This window comes from Eubalaena glacialis, chromosome 11 (genome assembly GCF_028564815.1).
Source record: "Eubalaena glacialis isolate mEubGla1 chromosome 11, mEubGla1.1.hap2.+ XY, whole genome shotgun sequence".
In the NCBI taxonomy this organism is placed as follows: domain Eukaryota; kingdom Metazoa; phylum Chordata; class Mammalia; order Artiodactyla; family Balaenidae; genus Eubalaena; species Eubalaena glacialis.
The window spans coordinates 19,940,295-19,960,942 of NC_083726.1; the positions used below are offsets into that span (position 1 = coordinate 19,940,295).

At 37.1% G+C, this 20,648-nt stretch overlaps 1 pseudogene; it reads left to right on the plus strand.

Annotated features, from left to right (window-relative positions):
* Window positions 1-1,876: 1,876 nt before the first annotated feature.
* LOC133101632 (reticulon-3-like) lies at window positions 1,877-2,445 on the plus strand (annotated as a pseudogene).
* Window positions 2,446-20,648: the final 18,203 nt, after the last annotated feature.

Consider the following 20,648-nt stretch of genomic DNA (forward strand, 5'->3'; position numbering starts at 1 on the left):
ATTCACTCTCTGACATGTTCTTCCTTGAAAACTCAAGTTTGTTCAAAAAAAAAAAAGAATCCCCATATCCAAAGATCACTATGAATTCTGTCTGTGTCAGAGATTGAACTACAGTTAAAGTAAGCATGTTTACTATAACTCAGAAGACATGATGGACTTTGAACAAAGTCCAAAGATCTAGGCCTGGTGTGAAGATTGATCCTAGCACTTCTAGGTGGGCCAGGGGACTGAGAAGTTCTGAGAGTGATTGGGGTGAAAGAAGGGTGGAGGTAGAGTGAGACCCCAAGGTTTTTATTAGTGTTATTTTGTGAAAGTGTGCATTTTCTTTTTTTTTTTTTTTTTAATAATTATTTATTTATTTATTTATTTATTTTTGGCTGTGTTGGGTCTTCGTTTCTGTGCGAGGGCTTTGTCCAGTTGCGGCAAGCGGGGGCCACTCTTCATCGCGGTGCGCGGGCCTCTCACTATTGCGGCCTCTCTTGTTGCGGAGCACAGGCTCCAGACGCGCAGGCTCAGCAGCCGTGGCTCACGGGCCCAGCTGCTCTGCGGCATATGGGATCTTCCCAGACCAGGGCTCGAACCCGTGTCCCCTGCACCGGCAGGCAGACTCTCAACCACTGCGCCACCAGGGAAGCCCTGCATTTTCTATCTATAAAAGGAGATGTATGTGTGTGCTCGAGTTGAACTTAGAAAGCTTGGAGAGGGGTCTGTTTAAAACTGTAAAGAAAAAGTCAAGACTAGCAGTTTAAGGGGGGTCAGAATTTACTGGTCAAGCTATAAATTTCAGGTACAGAAGGTACGGAAAAAGGAACATGATGTCCCACACCAGGGGAGAGTCCTGGTTTTTATGGGGAACACCTTGAACATACCCAGAAAATCAGCAACTCGAATGGCCTGGCTGGTTTAAGTTCAGTTTTTCTGGAAGCACTTGAAGAGAAAGCAGGGAGAGCTGTACCTATGCCCAAAGCAAGTGACCAATAAGAAAACAGAATAAGAAGCAAAAGCTGACTGTATGATAGATGGATCTAAGGATGATCTTAGTACAAGAAAGCTGCTCCAGGAAAGCAGAACACTGAGGCTGTAGGCCAGTCACTGAGGCCAAAGGAGGAACAGAGGAGACGAACCATAGCCATTTTTATTTGGTTAGAAGGTTATTTGTTGGTTTGTCTGTTTGCTTGTTTTCCATCAGGAAATGAATGGTCACCTTGTAAACTAAATCTGGCCATAAACCACTTAAATCCATCTTACAGAAACTGCTTCTTTAGGTCATGAAACAGGCTAAAAACTAAAGTTGTGGAAAGCAGCAGAAAGATCATTTAACTAGGACTGAAAAGACCTGGGTTCTAGTCCAAGTGCTGCCAATCGCTGGCTGAGGTGGTGTTGCAGGTCGGGCATTTAGCTTATGTATCTTCTGGAAGCCTGCAGTGGCGGGCGGGGGGGGGGGAGGTTTAGTGGGAGGGGGTAAGGAGAGATGGAAAGATGATCTCCGAGGTCCCATCCAGTGAAAACAGTCATGGTTCCAGGTAGCATATAAAATAATTGAGGAAGTCTGGAAGGCTATATATCAAAACATTACTAGAATCTACCTCAGGGGAATGGGATTAGGGCAGGGGCAGAGAGACAAAAGAAAACAATTAGGGAACCCTTTCAGTGGGGAAAAATGCAAAGGGATAAGGGATTTTTAAGTGAAATATTAAATAAGAAAAGTTCCAGTTAGCATATAAAATAGTAGAGAAAGTCTGGAAGGCTATATATCAAAACATTACTAGTAGTCAGAGTATAAGCACGAACCAGAAGGACTGAAGGGACTTGGGAGAGCCGACAGTGTGATTATTTTATTTCCCCTCTTTCTCCCCTGCCCTCCTTGGAAAAGCCCATGGTAGAGCCATTGGAAGCCAGTCAATTCCATCTAAACCCTCTTTGTCCTCTGGGGCCCAACCTTCCACACCTAGTGATGGGGGAGGGAACACGGGAGGGAGTTGCCTGGGAACCTGCTCTGTAGCCTCCTTTGCAATACACCGTCTGATTTTCTGGCACAAGGTGAAGAAAGCTGAGCTTGGTTCTTGCCCCACACTGATAGTGCTACTTACCCTGGAGATTTCAGCATCATCACTGTGGCTTCTTACATCATCCTGGCTCTCCTCTTTGTCACCATCAGCTTCAGGGTCTACAAGTCTGTCATCCAAGCTGTACAGAAGTCAAAAGGCCATGCAATCAAGCTATTTTCAGAAGTTTTCCATAATTAAGAGAGTGACCCCATCAACAGGGGCCCAAAACCCATCATGTGTTTCTTTCTGGTGAAAGATCTGGCTGTCTTCATGTGGCTAATGACCAATGTTAGTGCAGTTCCAATGGAATCACCCTTCTAATCTTTGCTGAACTGTAAGTTTTCAGTGTTCCAATGAAAAGTACAGACCCCAGACTGATTACTACGTTGTGTCATGAGAATCAGACCAAGTCAGTTGTTGAAGGACCCAAGCAACATTCTCTGGCATTTCAAAGAAAAAAAAAAAGGAGGAAGCCCATGGAAATTAAAAATTCAGCAGTTGCTAAATCACCATTGAACAGCTATAACACTGCACTTGTACCATGAGGGAATATGTCCAGTGTTCACTTCCAAACCCTTTTAATCTGATGTTTTCTCACCTTCTTTCTCTTTACTTTCCGTACCAACCTCCAGAATGTGTTAGATTGAAAAGGAATTGATATCTTTGAAATTAAAAGAATATGATTCAAATTAGTAAGTAACCAGAATCTCTAAGGATGGTGGAGCTTTTGCCTGTGGCTTGAAAAGGCAAAGGGTGAAGATAAACACAAAAATGAGAGACAAAACACACCTCTCCAGCTCGTCTATCTAATACCCAAGTATTGGGTTTTAAACCAATTTCTCACAAGAGTTTTATCCTTATTTTCAAGTTAAGGAATTATGATTACAAAAAAATTTATTTGGGAGTGGAATAATGACTATCTAGTTAACTTTTATTTATTCCTTGGACTATTCTTACCCTCCTCTGACCTCATCTCCCTGTCTCATATAATATGAGCAACTATACCTATTATCATCTGTCTTCTCCCACCTCACTGATACAAATAACTTTCAATTCTATTAATAACTCATAGGTGATACTGATAATCCCTGAATCCCAAAATACCATCTGATAAATGAGATCGGAAAAAGAAAGTTGGCCCACTGAGCTGACCACCACTCCCTTCCCGCTCCCAATTAGGAAATGAAAAGCTCCACCATTTGGGAAGGTGGTTTCTGTTTCGTTTCCTCTGGACATGAGTTCTGAGCTTGAGTACGAGAAAGGTGCTTCCTACCTTCTTCCCTACCTACCTCAAGCTTAACAGACAAGGCTGTGCTTTTCTTAGGAAATTAAATGTCTGTAATTTCTATAAAAATAATATTAGTAGTTGCCTCTGGGCAAATGGACATGCACGCAGTTCACTGAAAGTTATTTGAGAGGGTATATGTTAGTAAGTAATTATAGTCAGGTGATTCATGATTTGGAAAAGGGCTTAGAGAAGAATTTCTAGATGCTCTGTCCCTGATAAAGAAAAAAATACCTACAAAGTGAGAAAAAAAAACACCATAAAAAGATGTAGAAAAATGGTGGAGTAGATCTAATAAAATAAGTAAATATATTCTCAGCCTCTTTGAGTTGATGATGCTCTTATGCCTAGTTTGAAACTTCATTTACCTTTGAAGCCCAAGGGATGAGACTAAATAAAAAAGACAAGGTCAACATTCTGGTCCACACCAACACTAACTCTGAATCCAAGATGTCGTATGTGGTTGATTAAGGGAGATGTAATTTAAAGATATGAATCCCTAAGCTTATCAAGCCTAGAACAACAATAGTTAAACACATGTTCTGATAACACTAAAAGGAAAAAAATCTCATGAAGCCCATATAGCTGAGCACTGTCCTAATCTAACTTTCTCCTTTTCACGGGGTCACAGAACCCACAGAGGCAGAAACGAATGGGTTTTGTATAACCCTGGCCTTCATCTAGAGCCTAATTATTTGTTCTCAGAAACTCAAACCACTTCACTATACCCAAGCAGGCCGGAAAGTTTGCAGGTAGAGCTGAGCCAAAGAGTCTGGTTTGGTTATGTGAGCCAAAACACGAGTCGACCCATTTGAGCTGACTAGACACATAGGCAGAAGAAAATACAAAAATTTATATATGTGTGTGTGTACTTGTACATGTTGGTCTGTGTTGTGTTTGTGTGAATGGTCACTGGGGCTGACAGGGAGTAATGACAGAGTCTTTTCTCTGGCTTGTCTTTTCCTTGGCTCATCTTTACTGTCAGAGGCAGAGCAGCAGTGCTAGATTCTGACTGCCTTAAATTAAATGCCTACCTCATTTCTTGACATGCAGGAATAGAAATTGCAGTACTCTTTGTTATTTCTGCTGCTGATGAAACTCTTTGAGAGGTGCCCCACCCCCACTTAAAGCATCCTTCTTCTAACCCAAACAGGCTTCCAAGATTCTGTGTAGTACCTGCACCAAGAAAGTTATTATTCATTTATTCAATAAATTTATTAAATAAATGCTTGACCTTTCAGTTACATTGAACTGTGCTAGGCACTGTGAGAATAAAATAAGCAAGTAAAAAAAATGAATAACACAAAATTATAAAATCTAAATGTAGGATAAGAAAACTTTGTTAATAATCTAATGTTTCCTTTAAAAAAGCACAATACAAATCTCTCTTTCAAATATATATATATATATACATATAGACATAGGTATAGGTATAAATATAAATATATAGATACAGATGAGAGATACAGATAAATAACTTTCCCTGCTACATAAGAATTTTCTTTCTGTAACCATTTAGAAGTTTTTGCACACAGAGGTCTGGCCCTGGACAAAATAGTGAAGTGGGTGGCCTTCACCTTCAGGGCTTCCCAACATTCTTGTAGCTTTTCTGTCCTCTCAGGGTCCATTTTCCTCATGATTACCCTGGCTGCCAAGGGTACTCTACTGTACCCCTTAACTCAGCAGTCCACTGTGGTCCTTGCAAAGTCCCTTTCTTCCCATCTCCACTTTCCAAAGTGTGCAGCTCTGTGAGGATGGTTATCCAGAATACCAATTTTCCTAGATTACCAGAAGGCAGCATGGTGTGGTTATAAGCATTGATCCTGGATTGAGCTAAGACAACTCTGTGGAATCCTGGCTCAAATACTTATCAGTTCTGTGATCTTAAACAGCTTACTTAACTTCATGTCCCAGTTTTCTTTTTTTTCTTAAATATTTATTTATTTATGCTGCGCCAGGTCTTAGTTGCAGTACGCGGGATCTTCGTTGCAGCATGAGGACTTCTTAGTTGTGGCATGCAGTCTTCTTAGTTGCGGCCTGCATGCGGAATCTAGTTCCCCGACCAGGGATCGAACCTGGGTCCCCTGCATTGGGAGCACAGAGTCTTCCCCACTGGACCACCAGGGAAGTCCCCCAGTTTTCTTTTAGGTAAGATTGGGTAAAGAGGGATGGTGGCTAATATCACATTTCATCTAATCTATGATGCCTTCTATTGTCAGTCTCACCATGATTTTACAAGCCACGAGGAAAGAAAAGAATGTTCTAAATTATGCTTGTAAGACACCACTGATTCTAAGATACATCCCAATTTCAATGTCAAAATGTGAAAAAAATGTACATCTTAAAAATGATTAAATACAATAGTATCAACCTCATAAAGGTATGCTAAGTATTAACGAAGATTTAAGCACTTGAATATTAGCTAATATTATTAAGGTGTTACTCCTGCCAGATAATAAAGTTCATTTTAACAAGGGCTCTTTAAACACAATATACAAAGAGTCACTCAGGGCAGGGTCTGGGGGCTTAGAGCCAATGGAAACATACCTTTGGGGTGGCTTAGACTTTTTGAGGCCCTCATTCAGGTCACACGTCTTGCAAGTTATTTGTACGATTGTTCCTACTCAAAACCTAGTGACACAAATCTGGGATCAGAACTTTTATCACAGTTTAGACAGATTTATCCCTCCATTAAACAGTCAAACTTTTCAAAGGCTTTCCTAATGAGCTGAAGTTTATAGCTGCCCCCCAACAAATCACTTTCCAGGCTTACTAGCTTTCTGATACTCTTTAAGTCTGGAAGTTTAGTCAAAGCACCTATGACTATTTATCCTCAATATTCTAATTTCTGTCATTTGATGTGTTAAATTGAAAAAAAAATGTACAAGTACAAAACAGGAAAGAACATCTTTTTACCACCAGAAAACAGTTATCTTTCAGATGAGTAACATTATAGAACAAGAATATTTTAGCAAGCACTCTGAATGACATAAATGCCATACATTTATTTATAAATCTAACTTTGTCACCTTTATGTTAAATTCAACACAGAAAATCTAAAGATGACACTCATCCAGAAGTTGGATATGATATACATAACAAATGTAGTACCCATAGAACGTTCTATAAAGCATCGTTCCTTTATAGGTCTTCAGTTTAGTCTGCAGCTTGATAACTTGTTTATGCCAACATGCCTGTCTACTAAGTAGCATACTGACAATGTTGATGTGATTTTTCCAATGATCCGCATTCTAGTGCAACAGTTGACAATATCTTGCCACAACTGTATAACTTCACAAAAGCTTTCGTCTCCATCTTGCCAAAAATTTAGTGTCTATTTATAACTAGTCAACCATTTTCAGTGAGTTAGTCCTTTTGCATGTCTTACATGAACAATATGCTATGATCTAAGTTGGTTAATGAGATAGACTAAAACCCTTCATAGACCTTTGCTCAAAATAAGCCGATCAATTACTTAAGACCCAAGACCTGAGTGATACTGACTAACATCCACCTGCTCAGGCACAATTTAGGAATAGCACATACCAAAAAACAGTTATTCCAATTTGCAACACAAGTCTGGAATCTTAGTCATCCTACACTCAGCACTTCCTTCTGCTGTACTACTCACGTGGAGTATTTGTTTATATTCTAGGCTCTCCTATTAAACAATATACGTCCTTGAAGACAGAAATTGTACCTTATTCATCTTGGTACATTTATTTACCCTTTCTTCTTCCTTTCCACAATGCTTCATACCTGGTGGAAACTTAAAATTTGTTAAATTGTACATCTCAAACCTTCTACAAATTGATTGTGCAGCGGACCCTTGAACAATGCAGGGGTTAAGGATGCTGACCCCCCATGCAGTTGAAAATTCATGTATAACTTTTGATTCCCCCAAAACTAAACTACTAATAGCCTACTGTTCACCAGAAACCTTATCAATGACATAAATAGTTGATTAACATATATTTTGTATGTTATATGTATTATATACTGTATTCTTACAATAAAGTAAGCTAGGAAAAAGAAAATGTTATTAAGAAAATCATAAGGAAGAGAAAATACATTTACAGTACTATACTGTATTTATTGATACTATAAGTTTACTTCATCTGCGTACAAGATGAAATCATCTGTCAGTACGTACATCAATATTGTCTTATATAATACAAAACATTGTAGATATTATATGTATTACTAACACTAGATATCAAAAATAAAAACATAATATGAAAAATAAATTCATATTTACTTACAGGTATAACTGAATTCATGAATTGATAATGAAGCAGCAATATGATTGCTTTATGTTAGCCTAGTATAATCGATAAGATTGCTTCACAGTAGCCTAGCCTCTATGCTAATGAATGAATCATTATAAAATTTTTATGGCATACAGTATTACAGTTATATTCATAATACAGTTTTGGAAACATTGTTATACTTTTTTAAAAGCACTTACCTGTTATAATAGGCTGATATGCAGTTTCTCCAGTTACGAGAGAGGCATACTGTACAGTAATATAATTCTTTGAAAGCAAAGTTATAAAACAGTAATAAAACTAAGACTTTATTAATTTTATATTAAATATCACTCACCTTATGCCTATGTAATGATAGACTAGTATCTATATATATTTTATGCTTTCATGACATACATAACTTTTTTCTTATTTTTTAAAATATTTCTAGTCTATGTGGTTTATCTGAGAGTTTTTCAAATTCTTGCAAATTTCCAAAACTTTTTCAATATATTTATTGAAAAAAATCTGTGTGTAAGTGGACCCATGCAGTACAAACTTGTGTTGTTCAAGGGTCAACTGTACGTCAAAAAAAAAAAAAATACTCATTAGTCTACACCAAGTTCTTGAAATTAAAGGTCTAGAAGGACTCAACAATGAATCTACTTTCAAGCTTCTCCTGGTAGAGAAGCCTTGAGAGAAGAGAACATGCCATGTAGAACTATAACTAATTCGTCACAAACAGCTTTCATTAACTCAAAGATTTTTTTCTTGATACCCAGCTATTGTAGACTGAAAAAGTCCTCTAAAAGGATTGTAAATATAAAGCACTTTCCAAGATAATGTGGGTTTAGGAACGCTACTCAGAACTCCCCCTAGACCATCAGTCCTCCAGAGATAGCTATGCCCTCAAGAAACTATGGAGCAGTCTGCTCCCTGCTGGTAAGACTCAAGTCAATCAGCTAAATTAGAGAAATACCCTAGAAATTGACACTGGGTTCAAGGAACTGGAAGGACCTTAGAGATCATCTAATGATTCTAGCCAACACCCTCATTTTACAAATGAGTAATTTAAGCCCCAAACTAGCTATATGACTTGACCAAGTTCAGCAAACTTATCAGAGGCAGAAACATGGAGAACCCAGGGGGCTGAATTTATAAAAATACTTTTATTGGGGTGAATTTTTAACCCTATTTGACCAGGACACAAATTGATAAAGTTATCTCCCGAACATGTTAGATATGTCAAAAATAATACACTCTGCTGAGTTTGATGTCACAGAATAACATATCAATCCAATGTCAAATAATAGGCTCTGCACATAAACCTACTCACAATAACAGGGCTCCAGGAGATAATTCCTCAACTCCTGCACTACTTGTGCTGATCCTACTCTAAAGTATATCTCCCCAACTTCAACTATTACTTACATACAGATGATATCAAAATCTTTATTACTAGTCCTGAACTTTGTCTGTCTGTCTATCTCTCACAAAACTGAGCCCTGCATTTTCAACTGCTTACTAAAGAACATGCCATCACCTCAAGAGCAATTAACCTAAAACGAAACCTATTTTTCTCCCCCAACCCCAACCTAAGTGATTTTCCACATTTCTCATTTATGATAATGTTTTGCAACCATTCTCCCTGATACCCAGGTCTCAAATCACACATTAAACCAAAAGATGACATCTTATGTTGTCCCTTTCTTCCCACATCGAATAATCTCACAGTTACATTGATTCTTCTTTCTCTTCCTAATGATGCTTTTCTTTTACATTTTCCTTTCCGCTACTGTACACTAGACATTATCATATTTTTTTTAGGCAAGTGAAAAACTTTTCTAATCAATTGTCCTACCTTCAGCCACTCCCTTTTCTATCTATTCTACCTATTACTACCAGCATTATCTTCCTAAAACATTACTTCACGATTTCATTCCCCATTTCAAAAATTTAGAATCACTCCTTATAACTATTAGATAAAACCCAGAGTCCTTGGCTAGACTTCCAAACTCTGGTTTCATCCTACCTTTCAAGCTCTAATTCTTCTATATTAATTCTCCCTGTATAAACTGTGTATTTTCAAGTCTCTGATGCCTCGATTCCTCACATCTGAAACAACCTGCTTACTTTACCCCAAATTTGTATACCCTTCAAAAGCCAAGACAAATCTCATATCCTCCGTGACTCCTCTGACCATCTCCATCTGGAAATGATTATTTCCTTGTTTGGGACTGACTGTCCCTGACACTTAGTAGGCATTTAACACTCAGATTTATTTCATTTCTTCAACCATTGGTTCACTCCTTAAGCACAGGACTCTACACAGGGTATTTATTGATTGCCCCATTAATAGCTTTGATAAATATTCAGAACCAAATTTTTAAATGCTAAATTATTAAAGAATGTTATGCTCCTATAGTTCCACTGTTAACTGTAATCATTATGGCATCACTATTTGTTTGGAAAATAGTTCTAGGGAATCTCCAAATTTTGAAAAGTTAACTAGATATATTTACATTCTAAGAAACAGACCCGCTTCCTGTAGTTCTAAATTTCAAACATAAAGAAGAAAAGGAGTTAATTGTTGATGTCATTAAAGCATAATATTTTAATAATATTTTAACAGAAACACAAAAAAGAAAAATTTCAAGTTATAACAGATATCATTAACCACAGTTCATCAGCTTGTGACTCATATCTGATTTCATGTGAATTAGTTCAAATTTCATAGTAACACGATTCTATGTAATAGCAGAAACAATCACTTAAAAGGATGGTGAATGCTTAATATAATCCAACTAAAATCATTAACTAAATGTATTCCCAATTAAGAGAACCAGCCAGTTTGATAAGAATATGGTTACTTTCAGGAATATTTATGCTATTTGCCAACTGGAACGTTGTCAGCTTAGTCACTTAACGGGCCAAATCAAAGTCTCTACCTAAATAAGAAAATGCATACTTTATTAAATTCTCAGTATCTCTGAGTACTCTGAGGTCCCAAATCTTTCTAAAATCCTTTGAGATTGTGTGCTTCAGAACTTCAGCACGTCCCTGTGATTCTTTACCCCTCCAGGCTGTCTTCCACATCTGCAGAGCCTGAGGCTTGACCTCATTTTGCTCTGCAGTATTTGTTAAGTGAACATCTATAAACAAGGTGAGATACTCTATTGGGTATGTTCAGAAATCAACTGATTTCTAAATTATTTCAGAATAAATCCTTTCCAATAAATCCTTTTTTGTATTTTTGTTCTAAGATGTTTTCATTGTTGAATATAAACTGGTCCATAAGATATTTGAGGACAATTTTTTTTTTCTATGTTGTATACCCCTGCCTGAAATATATTCTCCTGTGCCAAATATAATGAAGGCACTCAAGAAACAGTCATTAAATTGAATTCTTATCCCTGGAATAAATAAATGGTATCCAAGGAGGATAGGGTCTCAATTATTGGGCTCTCTTTGAAGTGGAAAATTTGTTTCAGAAGTCAACTAGGTAAAGAACTACAGTTGTTCTCCTGGGATGACTTTTGAAATGAAAGTTGACCACGAGGGAGATCACTATGACAGGCCTTAACCCTGTTGGATTTAATCACCTATGAAAGATCTTTCCCTGTTGTGCACATCAGGAGGCTTATAAATTGGATGCAGGCAACTCAATTGCTTTCAAAAGTGAGCTCTCTCTCAAGAAATTGGAAAGAATGGTTTCGTAATTCCTATAGTAAGAGGAGCTGCCACAGTAAAATAGCAGCGCTTGGGGTTAGGTAGGCCCCCTTTCCCAGGCAGATTCCCCAGTAAGTGTTTTTGTTTCTTGGTTTTGTTAAAATCAGATCCAAGTTATGGTTTCATAATTTCCCCGTCACTAGCCCTGAAATGAAGTTACTACAGCCCTTAAACTGGAATGGCTCCACTAGCTGCATAGCAAACCTTTGTCCAAGATTCAAACCAAACTGAATGTTTGAGGGTTTGGGTTGTTTTGAGTTTTCTAAACTTCAAGCTTAAATTTTCATGAACCTTATTGCACTTCCTGATCTTTTCTGGGAGAGAGAGTGGAAAAACTGACCTCTTTGGTGCCAGTGTGAGAAGCGGCCCTCCAAGCGTTGTAACAAGCTGCAGGGAGAGAAGACAGGCCTAGATAGGAGTATAGTAAGATGGTCAACTCTGGAACTAATCTTTTAAAAACTTTCTCTGAAGGCTTCTCTTATATTCTATTCTCCTAATACCTACCACTTGATTAAAACATTCAGTGGCAAAACTGAAGTGCAAAGTTTCTAAAAACCATAACATAATGAAAAAAGCAAGCCAGCAATTTTAGTTCAGACCTGAAATAAAATAGCTATTACCTATCATAACAATCATAAGTAAGAATTAAACAAACATGGCAACATCCTCAATGTCACCTTGGAAAAAGAACTGAATAGAAAAGAGAGGGGTGCCCAGATTTAAGCCTTTGGACTTGGAAGACTCATGGAAATCTACAGACCCCTGGAAACAGAGTAGAATTGTATGAGGAAAAGAAGTGCAAAGAGTAAAGGAAGTAGGAGAAATAAGACTTCATGGCAGAATTATTTGCTGTGGTGAAGACAATGTAAGCCATGGATCAGACATGCAATCAAGAACTGTGTCATTCTCAGTAAGTGTACTGCAGTCTATTCCTGGCTTGGGTGAACGCCAACTCAGGGATCAACCCCATCAATGAGAGCTCCAGAGTTCCATAATGATGGTCAAGAGAGAGTTTCAAGGAAGGCTGACCCCCTCCAAAATCAAGGATGAAAAGGGCAACTGTAACCACAACATCCCTAGTACTGTCTCATTTTTCATCACTATGATGATAAGTTGCTCATACAGAAATCCACACTGTGGCTAAATACAAAGTCAAATGCATCTGAAGTTGCCATGAACTTTTGCTTAATAAACAAACATCATACTGACCCAGCCAGAGCCTCTCCCTTAGGAATTGTAAAGGGAGTCATTTGCAAGCAAGCCAAATTCAGAATGAGATGCTCCACAAGCCCTGCTGAACATCCTTATCTTGGAAGTACTGGGACACAGGTCTCCTCACATCTCCTGATAGAATCCCCATAACCAAATATAAACTAGATATTTCTCCAAAGAGCTTAACTAGGGCAAGGCTGGTGCATTAGATTCAGATTCTTAATCTCCCTCCCACCACCAATATTAAGGAGATAAAAAATTCTTTCATTCAAATCTTTGCGAGTATTATCTTGAACAGTCGTAACCATCTGTAACTGCTCTCTGAAGGGGAGCATGTCCATACAAAACTGACCATAGGGCAATCATCAGGTGTGGGGAGTTCTAGCATCATGAGGAAAGGGAAAATGCTAGTCACAGACAAAACAGGAATATTGACAATCTAGGAAGTAGATTAAATTATGCATCAGTACAAGAGGAGGGAAGTCTCTATCTGGAGCTATGGAATAATCAAGAATCAGTAACAGGATGGCCAGGAATAAAAATAAACTATGTGAGCTACCAATCTCTCCATTAAAGCATATCCCTTATATGAATCGTGATATGATTAAAGCCAATAGGGGTGAGTTGTTTTGTTTACAGTTCATTATTTTTATATAACAAGGTTTAATATAGAAAATTTAGAATACAGATAAGCACAAAGAAAAGTAAATATATATAAATACTATAATCCTACTACCCAGAAATGACACTTAATAGTTTATTTTAGTGTATAATCTTTGAGACACACACACAAATAAACGAATATATGCTTGATGTTTTTAAAAGGTATCCTAAAATGGTTTTATAATTTTTTCATTAAATAACATACTAAAAACATCTTTCCATGTACACAAACGCATACCTACAGCATCATCCTTAGTGACAACATAGTATGGCTGCTCCATCATTTGTTCAGCCGATTTCCTATTTATGGTCATTTAAATAGTTTCTAATTTTTCAAAACACATTTTTTCAGAGATGAAAAATAAAAGTGTATTCTTGAGGTAAATTTCATGTTATATGTGTATTGTACCACAATTTTTTTTTCATATTCTTTTCCATTATGGTTTATTACAGGATATTGAACACAGTTCCCTGTGCTGTACAATCGGACCCTGTTGTTTTTCCATTCTATGTATTGATATAATAGTTTGCATCTGCTAGCCCTGAACTTCCAATCCAACCCTCCCTGGCTTCCCCCTCCCCCTTGGCAACCACAAGTCTGTTCCCTATGTCTGTGAGTCTGTTTCTGTTTCATAGACAAGTTCATTCTGTCATACTTTAGATTCCACATATAAGTGATAGCATATGAGATTTGTCTTTTTCTTTCTGACTTACTTTGCTCCATATGATAATCTCTAGGTCCATCCATGTAGCTGCAAATGGCATTGTTTCATTCTTTTTTACGGCTGAATAATATTCCATTATATATATACCACATCTTCTTTATCCATTCATCTCTCAATGGACATTTAGGTTGTCAAAACACATTTTGTATATACCTCTTGGCATATTTTCTGGTAATTCCCTTAGAAGGATTTCTAGATGTGGAATAGTAAAAAATACATATTGGTATTTGGTACAGATTTTCAAATTACCCCCCCAGAAATGTTAGATCAATATATATTTTCACTGGCAGCATATGAGAATTCTTATTTACCCACATTTTCACCAATCTTAGCTTTTATCATTATTCTAAACCATTGCTAATCTAATAGGAAAACTATAGGAACTTATTGGGGTTTAACTTGCATTTCTTTATTGGTAGGATGGCTTATTTTGAGTTTTGTTGTTGTTCTGCCATATAGGAACCAGATTTGAATATTTACAAGGTATAAATATATTCTCTAATAGTATACATTTGGGATTATATATAGGTCTTTTCCTATCATAAGATCATCTAACCATTTTTATGTTTCCTTCAAGTCCTTTTATAGTTTGGTTTTTCCTAATTTAAGTACTTATACATGGACTGGATTTTCCCAAATGGACTAATAGAGTTCTAACTTCACTTTTCCCCAAATGGTCAGCCCATTTTCTTAACACCACTCATTGAATAAAACAAATTTCCTCATTGATTTGAATGCAGTCTTTAGCTTATACTAAATTCTAATAAATATTTGGGTACATTTCTGAGCTTTCCATTAAATTCATTTAACTATCTATTCCTGGCTCTGTAGGTACCCTACTATTTTAATTATTATAGCTTTTAAAAAAAATAAGTTTTATTATCTGGAGGTAAGGCCTTACTCATAACTCTTTTCTTCAAAATGTATAGGCTATTTTCTCAAGTGATCAAGCTTTTTAAAAATTATGGTTTTAATTAGGACTATGTTAAGATTTTTAATAATCTGGGGAGGATTGATATTTTCATAAACCCTCTCCATTTATTCAAGTCTTCTCTTAAATTTCTCAGTAAAAATTTGTCTTTTGTTTTAAGCTTACTTAAAGTTTTTTTTACGTATTTCGTAAGTAGAATATACATTCTAAGCATATTGTTTTATCACTCTGATAAATGGGATCTTATTTTCTATTGAGATATTCCCAGCATATAGCGATGTCAGGAGTCCCCAAGATCACCATCAAGCTCAATGGTTCACTAGGACTCCTATATAGGACTCAGAAGTTGTTATATCCATAATTATGGTTTATTACAGTGAAAGAATAGAGAGTAAAAGTAGCAAAAGGAAAGCATACGGGGCATTTCCAGAGGAAACCAGACTCAAACTTTCAGATATCCCCTCCCAGTGGAGCCACATGGGACACACTTAATTCCTCCAGTGACAATGTGTGACAGTGCAAAGTGCTGCCAACCAGGGAAGCTCTCCCAAGCAGGCTTGAGTGCTTGGGTTTTATACTGGGGTCATTCATGTAAGCATACAGCACTTGCATCACAGACTTCAGTTACCCAAGCTCCAGATCCCAGAAAGAAAGCAGGTGTTCACCCTAAATCACACTGTTAGCATAAACTATCTGGACAAACTGGTACAGCATGGCTCAAGGCCTCAGGTATGGAAAAACATTATTAGACAGAACATTCCAAGATCTCAGCTCCTAGGAGCCAGCCAAAGGCCAATCTTGAAAATGGGCCTTTCATAGGAAAGTGTAGGGTTTAAGCAACTCAGACCTGTTGAGTTAACCCTTTCCTACATAATAGGAAAGCTAATGACTTTGTATATTGACATCGGCCAGCTATCATGCTGAAAATATTTGTTTCCAATTCTTTTTTGTTGGTTTTTGTAGTCTTTCTAGCTAGACATTCATATCATCTGTGAACCATAGCAATTCTGTCTCCTGCAGTCTGGTAAATACCAGAATATATTTTGTTTCTTGTTATTAAGGCATTTACTGGCATTTCGGGAACAATTGTGAATAATAGTGATAACAATGGGCATCAAGTCTTGTTCCTGTCTGTTTTGGAAATGTTTCAAAGTTACTCATCATATTGGTGTTGGTTTCTGACATATGTTCTCTTTCATGTTATTTCTAATTTATTTTTAAAAAATTTTTCCCTGGAATTCCCTGGTGGCCCAGTGGTTAGGATTTGGCACCTTCACTGTGGGGGCCTGGGTTCGATCCCTGGTCGGGGAACTAAGATCCCACAAGCCACACAGCGTGGCCAAAAAAAAAAAAAAAAATTTCATGAACAGCTGAGAAATTTAATCAAATGCTTTAGGGGTATCTGTCAAGATACCCCTAAAGTCAATCACACCTAAGATACTCAAGGAAATAAAATGCGAGCTGAGAATTTTATATCCAGTAAAACCGACCTTCAATGATAAGGGGTACAAATGATTAATAAGATGCAAAAACTCAGGGAACATTATTCCCACAAGTCCTTATTGAGGAATCTACCAGAAAATTAACATCCTACAACCAAAATGAATAGAGACCCACCAACATAAGTCTAGTAATGAGCATTAAATATATAGTTATTTGTAAAACTAATACTGAATGAGTGTTAGAAGAACAGAGACAGTACGTAATGGTTGTATGTTCAGGTAATGGTCAACTTTTGTACAGCTCCAAGAAATGGAGGGAGCATATGCAAAAAATCACACATCTTTAAAAACTCTTCTCAGTAATTATACTGGTAGTGGAAATATTAGTAATAGATTAATATTTTGAGACTGTTATATATATAATTTAAAATAAATAAGTAACTATGAGATATTCTAATATCCTCTGTGTCCTTAAGAACTAGGATTTTTAGCAGGTAGAAAAAAGGCGATACAGATAAATACAGAAGAGGTATAGCTGAATTTGAACTGGAAGCATCAATATGACTTCAGCAGATATTTTATTTAAAATGCTGTTTTTATTTCCTCTATCCACTGAAGAGTCTTAGAAAAAACGATCAACCCATTAGCAATGAGCATCTCTGCTGCCCAGATTGTGGCACTGAAATTCCAATTCTCACTTCAAGACTTCTTGAAGAAATGACAAATTCCAGGTCTGGGAAAGAACTATACAAGATGAACCTGGAACTTCGTGTCATACCAGATAGCAAGAAAGCTATCAAAGACTCAGGAGTCCATGTAAAAAAGCTCCCATTGGCCAAAAAATGGGACAATTTGAGCTCCAAGTTGGATAATAATCTCAATGGATTGAAACACAGCAAATACGCTTAAATCCATGAATTCATATTGATACTTAGAGAAAAAAAAGTAAATGACCATCTTTTGGAGGATGAAAGGGAAACAACTCATTATTTTCAACATTGTAAATAAAGGAAAATATCAAGCATTTATCCTATATTTCTTATATACACTGTACCACTATGTAACAAAATATTAGACAAGAGGAATCATCTCTAATAAAATTATTCCAAATAATAAATGAAATAATAAAATTAGAATTAGTGGGCTTCCCTGGTGGTGCAGTGGTTGAGAATCTGCCTGCCAATGCAGGGGACACGGGTTCGAGCCCTGGTCTGGGAAGATCCCACATGCCGCGGAGCAGCTGGGCCCGTGAGCCACAATTACTGAGCCTGCGCGTCTGGAGCCTGTGCTTCGCAACAAGAGAGGCCGTGATAGTGAGAGGCCCGCGCACCGCGATGAAGAGTGGCTCCCGCTTGCCACAACTAGAGAAAGCCCTCGCACAGAAACGAAGACCCAACACAGCCGTAAATAAATAAATAAATACTTTAAAATTAGAATTAGAATATCACCATTTTGAGCCCCCAATTAATTGAACATCAATACCCGACAATAACACAAATAATTATGCGACTCGATTAGAAAAAACAAAAAAACCTTACACTCTTGCCAAAGGGATCAAACGTGAGTCTTATTAAGTCTCTGGATCCAACAACCAATTTGCATGAATAAGGAGGGCAAATAAATATGTTGAACTTCACCATGAGTACATAATCACCAAAATCCTGTCTGTGGGAAATTCTACAGATCAAATATTTTGGGTTTATCAACAGATAACTGTAAGAAAAAGAAAATGATGGGGAGGAAATCTATATACTAAAAAAGACTTAAAAGACACCATTTTCTTCAATAAGCAAGACTAAATTATGATGTATAGTCATGCACACCTGAATATTCAAAGTACACAGAAATTCAAAAAACTAGTTACTGTAAAAATAGTAATAGTGGTTACTTCCAGGGGGTCACTGGGGGTTGAGATTGAAACTGGGCACACAGGGGCTTGTGAGATGTGTGAAAAAGTTCTATTGCTTTGCCTGAGTGGTAGTTATTTTATCTTATAATTCATTATAAATGTATAATTTGTATGGGTTCTCTTTTCTATATTTGTGTATTATTTTACAATAAAATAGCAAAAAAATTCACTAAATGTGTTACTTGCATATATTTTACTGGTCAAATATGAATTGCCTTTTTAAAACAGGTACTTAGCAAATGTTACTGTTGTATTTTAAAATGAGGAACCTGAACTCTATAAAGAAATAATTCCAGTTTGCATGATGATTTCCTTCATCGAATGGCATTAATCATTCATGCTAGTATAATGTTATCCTGGATTAATAAGGACATGATAGACTTCTACTCAAGAAAGATAAGTCAATACGATTCATTTCATTAAGACTTACTGGATACTTACTATGTGCTTGATTTTTCTTTCCTGAATGAATGATACTTCAGGTCACAGGAAATATTTGACTAGCTATGGTCAAACAAAACTGACCAAAAATACTTCATTACCTTAACCAGTTTTCTCTTCATAAAAGTAGAAAGTATATTTTCTAGCTTCCCATATAGCTACATTTAAGTCACATTCATGAAAGCTGACTCATCAGCAATTTCACTCTTAAAACAGCAGGGCTTTTCCACCTGCCTACCTTTCACCAACAGTAATAGTTGCTAGGCAGTGGGCAAGACTGTAAGCCACCAGTACAATACCCATACTCTTAACTTTCCCTACTAACAGAATTTCAATACTATTTGGGGTGCCAATTGGATCTAGCTAAAAATTACTTCCTGGCTTCCCTTACAATAAGGAGTGATTGTGTGAGAGGTAGCCAGACCACCTTGTGGGGCTTTCAACTGACATGTGCCCTTTTGCCTCTCCCCACTTCCACCTCCTTCCAGTCAGGAATACATATGTGATGACTGGAGTTGCAACAACTACCATGGCAGCCTTGGGGAAGGAATCCAGTACTAATCATAGCCAAGATGAGAGAACCTAGTTTCTGGTGATGTCGTGGAGCCACCACAGGGGCCCTGTTCTGATTATCCCCAGACTCCCCTTTGCATAGGAAAATAAATCCCCCAATTTACTTAAATGCCTCTATTGTGAATCTCTGTTACTCAGCTAATTATTAACCAAAGCAATAATCCCTGATTATTATGAGTATCAGCAGTGTCAGTGTCCAACAATAAAAAGTACATACAGATCCACCACTTTAGAGAAGTCCAAATGAAGTTGCAAAAAAAAAAAAAAAAGAAAAAGAAAATAATCCTCAAGAGGTGGAAATTACACTTCATCTCTCCTTCCATATTAAAGAAGGGGTACTAGGACTGAACAGCATAAGCAAGATGTGATAATTTGAAGGGGAAAATGGAATTTAAATAATCAACAGTGATAAAGTGCCAATCTTCATGGTTTATCTTCTAGAACTTTCTATTGAATGTCACTGGCAACATCAGCAGTGGCATCAAAAATATTTATTAGGTATCTGATTAACTGCAAATTACACAGAGTTAAGTACTGTTTCAATGAATCTGACAGCACGATCTCTGCCTCCTAGGGAATGTTCATGTGTGCACATGTCACAACATCTGAAGAGCTTCAAAGACACAATGATTGCCATTAACAAGAAAAACATACTTTTTGGCAACTTCCAGGACACATTATTTCTTTCCATCATTGGCAAGACTTTGGCTGGAATTCTTTTGGATCAGCTACTGCTCAATGATGGCAACTGTGTACTACCAGAATAACTGTGGCTTTAAACCACAGGGCAACTGACATAATCTTTGCTCTATGTCAGAAATAAGAAAAATACAGAAAACAGCCTGAATATTACTAAATTTATTGACTGCACTGAAAATTTTGATGTTGTCTGTAGACCTCAACTATGAATTACTATGTAGCTTTTTGGGACTGCAATTTGTCAGGATCTAAGAAGCTGGTGGTACTGTGCACCTTAATTAATCAACAGTCATTTAAACAGCTACTATACACCCAGCACTATGCAGATTACAGTTATTTTTATGATTGTCTATTTAATGAATATCTCTCCCACTAGAATACAAACTTCATACAGAAGAGCCTGAGGCTATCTTGTCCACTACTGAATTCTCAGTGCCTAGCACAGTGTCTGGCATATATTATTAGATACACAATAACCACTTGTTGAATGAATAAATGTACAAGGGAATTACAGACACAATACTTTCATTTCCCCACTAGAGAGACAAAACATAAAATAACATCTTATTATCTAGATTAATCTTCACAGTTCCCACTGTCTAGGGCAGTGCATCCAACAGAACTTTTTTACAATGATGAAAATGTTCTATGACTACATTGTCCATCCAATATGATAGCCACAAGCCATATGTGGCAACTGAGCACTTGAAACGTGGTTAGTGCAACTACACTACATTACCCTGT